Raw genomic sequence first — 11,377 nt, 5'->3', positions numbered from 1 at the left:
TGAAATATGCCGTTGGTAATTTGATGGGGATTGCACTGAATCTATAGATTGCTTTGGGTGGTATGGACATTTTGATGATGTTGATTCTACCAATCCATGAGCACGGTATGTTCTTCCATCTGTTTATGTCTCCCTCTATCTCTTTTTTCAGTGTCCTGTGGTTTTTCGCATATAAGTCTTTTACGTCCTTAGTTAAGTTTATTCCTAGGTATCTTAATTTTTTTGGTGCAATCGTAAATGGGATTGCTTTTTTAGTCTCCCTTTCTGTAAGTTCACTATTGGTGTATAGAAATGTCATAGATTTCTTGGCATTAATTTTGTATCCTGCTACATTGCCAAATTCATTTATTAAGTCTAGTAATTTTTTTATGGCGTCTTTAGGGTTCTCTATGTACAGTATCATGTCATCTGCAAATAAGGGCAGTTTTACTTCTTCTTTTCCAATTTGGATGCCTTTTATTTCTTCTTCTTGTCTGATTGCAATGGCTAGTACTTCCAATACTATGTTGAACAGGAGTGGTGAGAGGGGGCATCCCTGTCTTGTTCCTGTTCTTAGGGGAAATGGTTTTAGTTTTTGCCCATTGAGTATGATGTTGGCTGTGGGTTTGTCATATACGGCTTTTATTATGTTGAGATATGATCCTTCTATTCCTACCTTGCTGAGAGTTTTTATCAAGAAAGGGTGTTGGATTTTCTCAGATGCTTTTTCTGCATCAATTGATATGACTATGTGGTTTTTATCTTTCAATTTGTTTATGTGATGTATTACGTTTATTGATTTGCCGATATTGTACCATCCTTGTATCCCTGGGATAAAACCTACTTTGTCATGGTGTATTATCTTTCTGATGTACTGCTGGATCTGATTTGCTAGGATTTTGTTGAGGATTTTGGCATCTATGTTCATGGGGGGTATTGGCCTGTAATTCTCTTTCATTGTGTTGTCTTTATCTGATTTTGGTATTAGGGTGATGCTGGCTTCATAGAATGAGCTTGGAAGTGTTCCTTCCTCTTGAATTTTTTGTAGTAGTCTGAGGAGGATAGGTTTTAGTTCTTCCTTGAATGTTTGGTAAAACTCCTCTGTGAAGCCATCTGGCCCTGGGCTTTTGTTTGCTGGAAGTTTTTTGATGACTGCTTCAATTTCTTTCATAGTTATTGGCCTATTGAGGTTTTTGGATTCTTCCTGATTGAGTTTTGGAAGGTTGTATTTTTCTAGTAATATGTCCATTTCCTCTAGGTTGTCTAGTTTGTTGGAGTAGAGTTGTTTATAGTATTTTTAAACAACACTTTGTATTTCTGTGGGGTCTGTTGTTATTTCTCCTCTTTCATTTCTGATTTTGTTTATTTGGGTCCTCTCTATTTGTTTCTTGGTGAGCCTGGCTAGAGGTTCATCAATCTTGTTTATCCTTTCAAAGAACCAGCTCTTGGTTTTGTTGATCTTTTGTATTGTTTTTTTGGTCTCTATGTCGTTTATCTCCGCTCTGGTCTTTATTATTTCCTTCCTTCTGCTTACACTGGGCTTTTATTGTTGCTCTCTTTTTAGCTCTTTCAGTTGTAGGGTTAGGTAATTTATTATCATTGTTTCTTGTTTTTTGCAGTAGGCTTGTAAAGCTATGAACTTCCCTCTCAAGACTGCTTTCGCTGTGTCCCATAGGTTTTGGATTGTTGTGTTTTCATTGTCCTTTGTTGCCATGATGTTTTTTATTTCTTCTTTGATCTCTCTGGTAAACCAGTCGTTGTTTAATAGCATGCTATTTAGTCTCCATATGTTTGATTTTTTTGGATTGTTTTTATTGTAATTGATTTCCAGTTTTATGGCATTGTGATCTGAGAAGATGCTTGATATGATTTCTATCTTCTCGAATTTAAAAAGACTTTGCCTGTGACCCAATATATGGTCTATCTTTGAAAATGTCCCATGTGCATTTGAGAAGAATGTATATTCTGTGGCTTTGGGGTGAAATGTTCTGAAGAGGTCAATTAATTCCATCTGATCTAGTGAGTCATTTAGGATTGATGTTTCTTTGCTTATTTTTTGTTTAGAGGATTTGTCCAATGGTAATAGTGGGGTGTTAAAGTCCCCTACTATGATTGTATTGCTGTCAATCTCTCCCTTGATCTCCTTCAGAAGTTTTTTTTATGTATTTGGGTGCTCCTACATTGGGTGTGTATATGTTTACCAGAGTTATTTCTTCTTGTTGGATTGCTCTCTTTAGTATTATGAAGTGGCCTTCCTTATCTCTTTTTATGTCCTTCACTTTGAGATCTAATTTGTCAGATATAAGTATTGCTACCCCAGCTTTTTTTTCACTTCCATTCGCCTGGAAAACCTTTGTCCATCCCTTCACCATCAGTCTGTGTGCGTCATTTTTTTTTTGAGGTGGGTTTCCTGTAGACAGCATATATATGGGTCATGTTTTCTTATCCACTCAGTTACGCTATGTCTTTTGATTGGGGCATTTAATCCATTTACATTTAAAGTTATTATTGATAGATACTTGTTTATCCCCATTTTTATTCTTTGCCCCTGTGTTCCTTCTTTGTTTCCTATTTCTTCTTTTTACAGCAGACCCTTTAGCATTTCTTGCATTGCTGGTTTGGTGGTAATAAACTCCCTTAGTCCTTTTTTGTCTGTGAAGCTCCTGATTTCACACTCAATTTTTATTGATAGCCTTGTTGGGTACAGTATACTTGGATTCAGACCCTTCCTTTCATGACTTTGTATATTTCATTCCATTCCCTTCTTGCCTGATGTGTTTCTGTTGAGAAATCAGTCGCTAGTCTGATGGGGGATCCTTTGTAGGTAACTTTCTGTCTCTCTCTGGCTGCTTTTAAGATTCTTGCTTTGTCGTTGGTGTTTGCCAATTTAATTATAATGTGCCTTGGCGTCGGTCTTTTGGGGTTCATTTTGTTTGGGACTCTGTGAGCTTCTTGGATTTGTGTGAGTTTTTTCTTCCCTATATCACGGAAGTTTTCTGTCATTACTTTTTCAAACAGGTTTTCTATTCCTTGCTCAGTTTCCTCTCCTTCTGGCACCCCTATTAAGCAGATGTTGTTTCGTTTCGTGTTGTCCCAAAGTTCTCTTAGGCTCTCCTCCTGCTTTTTAATTTTTTTTTTCTAGAAGCTGCTCTGCTTGGGTATTTTTTCCTACCTTGTCTTCTAGCTCACAGATGCGGTCTTCTGCTTCTTCTAGCCTACTGTTGATGCTTTCTATTGAGTTCTTTATAGCAGTGATGTCATTTTTCATTTCTTCTTGGTCTCTTTTCATTTCCTCTTGGTTCTTACACATATTGTTGAATTTGTCTTCCATTCTTTTCATCAACCTTATGACCATTTCTCTGAATTCTTTCTCTGAAAGGTTGCTTGCCTCCATTGCCTCCATTTTGCTTACTTCCTTTTCTGGTGATTCCTGTTTTTCTTTCATATGCAGGCTGTTTCTTTGTCTCCCCCTGATCTCTGTTCTCCAGGTGTTTGGTTATGTATTTCTCTCTCTGCTGCGTTGATTTAAAGGCACAAAATACAACACAGCAAGGCACAATGCACAAGGCACTGAACACAAATGTATTCACAATACTAATAACCCCAAATAAAGGTGACCACCAGAGCAAAGAGAATTAGGGGATAAGGAAGAAAGAAGAGAAAAAAGAGAAAAAGAAAAAAAATAGTGCAAAAATGAAATTGGGAAAAGGAAAAAAAAGTAAGAGAGAAAAGAAAGGGAAGGAAATAGAAGAGGGGAAGAAACTCTTTATATGGGGAGAAAACTCCAATACAACAGCCACTAATCCCAACAAATTCTAGCAACAAATCCCTGGAGATGAATTCAATCTACAAACAACAACTAATATCAAGCGAGGCAAGAGAAAACAGAGCAAAAAAATAACCGAAAAAAAAACCAACAGAAAAAGAAAAAGAAAAATCAAAACAATCTCACAAACAAGCATAAAAAACCCCAATATAGCCAAAACCGGTTTGGCTCAGTGGATAGAGCGTCGGCCTGCGGACTGAAAGGTCCCGGGTTCGATTCCGGTCAAGGGCATGTACCTGGGTTGCGGGCACATCCCCAGTGGGAGATGTGCAGGAGGCGGCTGATCAATGTTTCTCTCTCATCGATGTTTCTAACTCTCTATCTCTCTCCCTTCCTCTCTGTAAAAAATCAATAAAATATATAAAAAAAAAAAAACCCCAATATACTCAACAATCAAGCAAACAACAACAAAACGACAGAGAGGAAAAAGAAAATTTGGATTATGAAGAAAGATAAGAGAGAGGTGTATATGGATTTAGAGCAGGGGGTTTGAAATTAGATATATAAGTAGGGTGAAATTTTAACAGGGGGTAAAAAGAAGGAATAGGGAAAATCTAAAGCAGGAATAGGGTAAGAGAAACAGGACAACAAAAGGGGAAAAGTGGCCCTGACCGGTTTGGCTCAGTGGATAGAGCATCGGCCTGCAGATTCAAGGGTCTCAGGTTCGATTCCCGTCAAGAGCATGTACCTTGGTTGCAGGCACATCCCCAGTAGGGAGTGTGCAGGAGGCAGTTGATCGATGTTTCTAACTCTGTATCCCTCTCCCTTCCTCTCTGTAAAAAATCAATAAAATATATTTTTTTTAAAAAAAAAAAGGGGGGGAAAAGTGAGGGAGAGAGTTTTGGCATAAAGGTAAAGTTGAGGTAGAGAAAAATGATGCTAAAGAAAAGATGAAAATAGAATGTAGAACACTAATCCCAAAATAAAATAAACAGAAAATAAAATGACACTTTAAAAAAAGGTAAAATGGATAGTAGTAATAATACTGGTTAAAAATAAAAATGTAGTGACCTGACTGATTTGGCTCAGTGGATAGAGCTTTGGCCTGCGGACTCAAGGGTCTCAGGTTCAATTTCGGTCAAGGGCATGTACCTTGGTTGCGGGCACATACCCAGTAGGGAGTGTGCAGGAGGCAGCTGATCGATGTTTCTCTCTCATTGATGTTTCTAACTCTCTGTCTCTCTCCAATCCTCTCTGTAAAAAATCAATAAAATATATATAAAAAATAGTATAAAAAAATTAAAAAAATAAAAATGTAGTAATTAAAAAGGTAAAATCAGGTGATGAAAACAGAAAAAAATAGTTTCTTAAAAGGTGAAAAAAAATAAAAAAATAAAAATGTGCAGTAGTGAAGGTCCTTCACGAACCTTTCACAGGGGTCGCCTAAGACCATCGGAAAACACATACATAATTACATATTGTTTTTGTAATTAATCACTATGCTTTAATTCTGTTCAATTTGTAACAATGAAAATACATCCTGCATATCAGATATTTACATTACGATTTATAACAGTAGCAAAATTACAGTTATGAAGTAGCAACGAAAATAATTTTATGTTTTGGGGTCACCACAACATGAGGAACTGTTTTAAAGGGTCGTGGCATTAGGAATGTTGAGAACCACTGTTCTAGAGCCTCAGGGTTCAGAGGATACTGTCTCTGATGTGGATGTGAGGCTACCTGCAGGATCTGGAAGGCATGGGAAAGAGGCAACTTACCCTAGCTGCACCCTGAAGGCTGAGAAAAATATCTCTCTCATGGCTTCCCAGATACACCTGTAACAGCTACAGCCTCTGAGGGTTTGGGAGGAATACAGAGAAGGTGGCTCCAGCATTGGGTAGGAAATTAATTTCCTTGCCCCCCCCACTGTCAGACTTACCCGGGGCTCCTCGGTGGAGATGGCAGTCCTCTGAGGAGCAGCAGTGAGAGACCCCGAGCCCCATTAGTCCTGTTGGGCCAGCTGGGTCGCCAGCCCCACCCCAAGGAACCTCCATCTCCTGGGGCAGTTGACTTACCGTGATTACCTTGACAGGACAGGGCTTTGGGGTCTGCCATGCCCCTTGGAGCAATTACAGTGGATAAGTCCAACCTATCTACAGTTGTAGCAGGTGGCTGGGACTGAGCATTCACTTCTGGGCTCTGACTCGGAGCCCTTGCTCTCCTAGAGCATGGCACAAAGAGCCTTAGTTCTGGCTTTTCCTGTTTCTCCTTTTTTCCTTCTCCTGGTCTCTATTATAGAACACAGAGGTGGTAACTTTCAGGAGATTTTCTAAATTACTCTTGGGACCAATAGCCAATTCTTGCAACCTCCTAATGTCTGGGACTGCCTGAGTGATAAATTTGTCCTTTAAAATTAGTTGTCCCAATTCTGAATCTGGGGTAATGTTGGTGTACTTAACCAATGCCTCCCTGAGCCTTTCTAAAAAGCTGAGGGTTTTTTGTCATCCCCTTGATTAATGGTGGTTAATTTAGAGTAGCTGACAGGCTTTGTTTTACTACATCTGAGGCCTTCTATAATACAGAACTGGCAGTGGTTTATTTTCTACCTTTTAGTTTCAGGATTCTATTGAGGGACTCCTGTCCTGATAAGTTATCCCTACTTCTTTCCTCAGAGTCCTTTATTTCCCTGGCATAAGTAAGAAAATGGTTATCTCCAGATTCTCTTGCTTTTTCTAGTATTCCTTGCTTTTCAGTTGCTGAGAGGGTCAAGTTTAATATGAGCATGGTGTCTCTAATTCTCTGTATGAGAGATTATACACTTGAATAAGGGTTTGGAAAACCTTAATATATTTGTCAGAGTCTTCCGAGAACTTTCCTAAATTATTTTTAATTTGTGTCATGTCCCAGGGTGAGAAGGGAATCTAGGCTAAAGTATGACCAGATCCTTCATTTGTCTTGGGGCAAGTTAAGATTGGCTCAATCCTGGGCGGGCGCAGGGTTTCCACCTTTCCCTGGGTGGACTTTGGATTGCTATTGCCAAGAGCAAAGGACTAAGTTTACAGTTTCCCCGCCTACCTCTGGCTCGTCTCCTAGAGTAAGGAAAGCCTGGACATATGTGACTTCCAACCACTTCCCATTTTTCCTACAGAAAGTTGGTATTGAGGCCAAACCTGAGGGCAAAGAGAAATTAGGCACTATTTTTTTTTCAGGTCTGTAGGTCAAATTTATCCCAATGTTTTTAAGGATGCGTCCTAGGGGCTGTCTTTATGTAGTGTGGATGACATGCTTCCCATCTGAAACAAGAAAAAATAAGATAGAGAAGCGTATAAGGATGACCAGCCTTCTTGTACCCACAAAAGACATCCTGCATCCATTGTGATGATTTTAGGTGACCCACCTTGCTGATATGCGGTCGCAGACAAGGTGGCTGGGTGGACTAACCGCACTTACCACCACGACTGATGACCCACGCTCACGCAGAGGCCACCTACACTTGATGTCTTCCTGATGAGAGTGGTGTGTATAACCTGTGTTCTTAGGCCCTTTGTATGTGATTAAAGTGCCTGAGATGGTTCTAATGTTTTTGAAGTACCTACTGAACTGAATTTCCAAGGGATTTAATGTAGGATGAGGACTTAAGAGAGTTTACACAGTACTTGGAACCCTGGTTTGGCCAATATCCAGTGATCCAAGGAAAGTACTAGTACAAATAGCTCTGGTCCCCACCCCTGTATGCCCTCATCATTAAAGGATTTATGCTCTGCCTGATTTCTGGGGAAAGGATGGAACTTATTTCTGGCCAAATTTAATACTTTAAACTCCCTGCTCACTGGCTTAGCTCTTTGTTTTTACTGAACCTTAATTTCTGCTGTTTTACTTCTAAACCTTAAAAATGCCACCTCAGAGATTTTACCTTCTTTAAAACAGGGCAAACAACCTGGTTGCTTCCTAAAAAATGCCTGGAAGAGGGACATGCTAGTTGACTTTGCAGGGAACAGTTTAGGTCAGTGGTTGCCAACCTTTCAGACCTCACGGACCACCAGTGGTCCACGGACCACCAGTTGGCGACCGTTGGTTTAGGTAAAAGGACACCTTCTTAGTTCTTATTAAAGGTGAATATTGGTGGAAGAGATTTTTATTTCCCCTTTTTAAACTTTCACTGAGGTATGCTGGTAAGGGGGTACCACCTTCTATATATACATTTTTGTTATTTCTACTTAATAATTCCCTGAAGTTCTACAAACCCTCACTTAGTTCAAAGATATGACCTGCTTAGAAGCCTGCAATATAGAGTAAGTTAGAGTCCTTTCCATGGGTTTTTCTAAAGACATAAATGCACCAAAGTAAAGCAATGGCTGTCCAATATGACAAAATTCAAAAAAATGGCATGTTTATAGATTTGTTTAAAATGTAATTGATAAAACCTTTATTTTATAACATTCGGAGATAACAACCTTTAGTACAACAAACAATTTGTATATAAAGTGTAACATGTGGCACACGGCTTATTGTATATGGTGTATTAAGCATTGAAAACATTTATAAACCCCTAATATGAAACGCAAAACGCCCGGAGTGTCAGACGTAGAGTGAAAAAGACATCTCACAACTCCAGATTTATTTCACAGAGATCACAATAAAGGTGAGAGGCAAGCGACCTAGTAACTAATGGGCTAACTTAACAGCTGCATCGCTGTAGTGCTGCTGCGCACAGTAAGGGGCCACGCCTTTCTCACTTGCAGTAGCCTTGCTCTCTGGTATTACTGTCTGTTGCATGCAGACAGACTTTGGGCTCCCATCCTAGATTTCTAAGGAGTTTGGAAAGTCCTCCTCTGCCTGAGGAATTAACCCCTTCTTAGGTGCTGCAAACCTTTAATTCAGTCTTTACTAAAGCAGATTGATGAAAAAAACCGTTCGGACTGGGAGTGAAGTCTCTGAAAGGCTAAAAACTTCTACAGGGGGTACTGGCAGGAGTGGCTAAGGACTGTGATTAACTCCTGTTACACCTGATGGGAAGATCTAGTGCCATGCTTATATGCCAGGAGTAGAAAACAGTTGGCTGGCCCCACATGTCTTAACTCTTGCCTAGAAGTTTTCCCTTAGGACCTTTTACTCCCTTTATACTAGAGAGGCCTGCACAAATAGAGACTGAGGAGTTAAGCTTAATGGGACCTGGACTGCAGAGGCAGTGGCCTTTCTGGCTGGATGCTATTTCACCTGACCGAGATAGAGAGCAGAAGAAAAAGGCAGATGACCCTCCAATTAAAACCTGCTTGGGATCTGGGCCAGAGGAGTGGACATATGTAGTGGGTCAGAAATGTGATGTTTTTGGAAACATGTCTCAGTTTCTCTCCCGGCTGTTTAAGACAACCACAAGGACTCAGAATGCTGGGTGACCAACCCTTATTTGCATCCCCTGGATAGGTCAGAATTTAATTACATGTGTTGTTAAAACCCTATGAGGCGGTCTTCATGCCATGGAGAGATTCTCTCCCAGCACCCCCTCTGTGGCTTCCTACTCATGTAGGAACATCCAAAAGTCCCGGACCTAGGGGAGAACTGCCTCTTTGGTCTTCGGAGCTGGGCAGGGACCCAAGCACTCATTTAGTCAATGGCCAGGCTTTGACTTGCTACTGGCGGAAGCCTAATGCTCTAACCCGACCTGGCACCAGTTTATCCTGACATGGGAGACTTTTTGTGGCAGTCACCCTAGTGGCTATTACTTGACTGACCCATGCCCACTTTTAGTTTGGCCCTGGAGACGGAGAGTGCATCTAGAAAAGAGCAGTGAAAGAGAGAGGGAAATGCCTGCTTTTTGGACAGCAGCTAAGTTTAAGTGGCTGGTGGGCATCCGTCAGCCTCCAAAATCATACAAGAGACAGGAAAGGGACAGACTCTGTGGGTACACTCACTGTTTGACGTGAAGAGGATTGACTTATAAAATTCCCGGATGACGCACCATTATGAAACCGGAAATTTGAACTGGAAACGCGCGGTGTTCCCCTGGGCAGAATGGCTTCCTGGGCTCTTTGTCCATTGGAGTCGAAGAATGAAACCATGGACAGAAGATGGCATAGCAAAGATGGAAATTTATTGAAGAACAAGTACAGACTCCCACGTGGGGAGGGGGAAGAGTCCACTGAGTTCCTTTTCTCTATGGTTTATAAAGGCTGCAGTTTTTTGTGCCTTGATATCCCCTCTGATTGTAAACTATCCCCCCTTTGATTTGGTCACTATAGCAACTCCTGAGCTCAAGTCTCACATGAAGTATGTGATGTTCCCTCCTTCTTCTCCCTTATTGTTCTCCTATTCCCTCTGGGCTTTCTCTTCCATCTTGTAAATGTGTACGCTTTTGCTACTCCCAGCTCCCTTGTCTTATGGAAATATAACTTCAGCCGCTCCCAACTCCTTTGTCTTACGGAAATGTACCCTTTTGCAACTCTGTAGCCCTGTGTTTTTTCCACGGATCCCTTAATTCCTAAAATTTCCTAAACCTGCCTATTTCATCCCTAAAAATTCCTTTCACACACCCCCCCCCCCCCGCCCCCCCGCCTTGAGCTTCAACCTCAGAAAGATGATCAAAAAGACAGGTTTCAGAAACAAACACTGCACTGGCTCCTTTGTCTTGGAAGAAAGGCAAAAAGTGTGAGGTCTTCAGTCATTTCATAGAGCAAACCAGATCAAAAGGGACCTACAGAAAGGGCCAGAATCACAGTGCAGGGAAATCTTATGCCCACCAAAGCAACAGGGGCTCTTGGCAAGCCTTGCTCCTGAGTCCCTGAGTTCATCCTAGAGGCCGTCAGTGTCTCCAGAAATCACAACAGTGTTGTCGGGTGGGGGAGGGCTCCCAGAAAGACTTCCAAAAGGTGTACAAGGCAGGAAGAGGGCAGAACGTTCTTTTCCTCCACCAGGTAGTATCCTGCAAAGCAAAGCATTTGGTCCCTGCCTGCCTCTGACTCAGGGTGGGGACCCTATTCAGATGCTCAAGGCCAATTAGAGTATAAAGGCCCTTTTCAGAGTACACCAGATGTTCAAGGCCACTATGAGCACGGGAATCTTAATCAGGGAGTCCAAGGACTATACACAGGTGCAAGACCAAATCCACAGTAATCTATCTGTATGTACACTGCACAAGTGTTCCCTTATATAACCCAAAAAACCGAGGTCACTATTTGGAAAGAAGCCTCTTTTGTCAAATTAGTATAAAGTTGTTACTGACCAGCCAGTGAGGCTGCTTGGTGAGGCTCTCCTATGTTAGGTGCTGCTGTATTAAGGGAAAGATGTATTACTGACCAGCAGGCTGCTGCTGTGTGGGAAAGATGTATTGTTACCTAGCCGGTGCAGCTACTGTATGGGACTTTGCTTTGAAGAACTGTTTTGTCTAGTGGTTCCTTGTTAGCAATGGCTACATGGCCACTGGTTTCTACAATAAAGACTCTCTTATACACACACAACTTCTCATGGCTTCCCTGTAAAATATTGGATGTCCAGATGGTCCAGTCCCTGGCAGAGGGGCTCCAATTGGACAATTGGTGTAGTGGAGCAAGATGAAGGAACTGAGTTCCAACACTCAGCTATTGGAGCAATCAAGACATTATCAGAGCTCCCCTGTGGCCTTCATCCAAAGGC

This window comes from Myotis yumanensis, unplaced genomic scaffold, assembly GCF_028538775.1.
Source record: "Myotis yumanensis isolate MYYU_CA2020_CCGP unplaced genomic scaffold, mMyoYum1.0.hap1 SCAF_3, whole genome shotgun sequence".
In the NCBI taxonomy this organism is placed as follows: domain Eukaryota; kingdom Metazoa; phylum Chordata; class Mammalia; order Chiroptera; family Vespertilionidae; genus Myotis; species Myotis yumanensis.
This window is presented reverse-complemented; position numbering follows the sequence as displayed.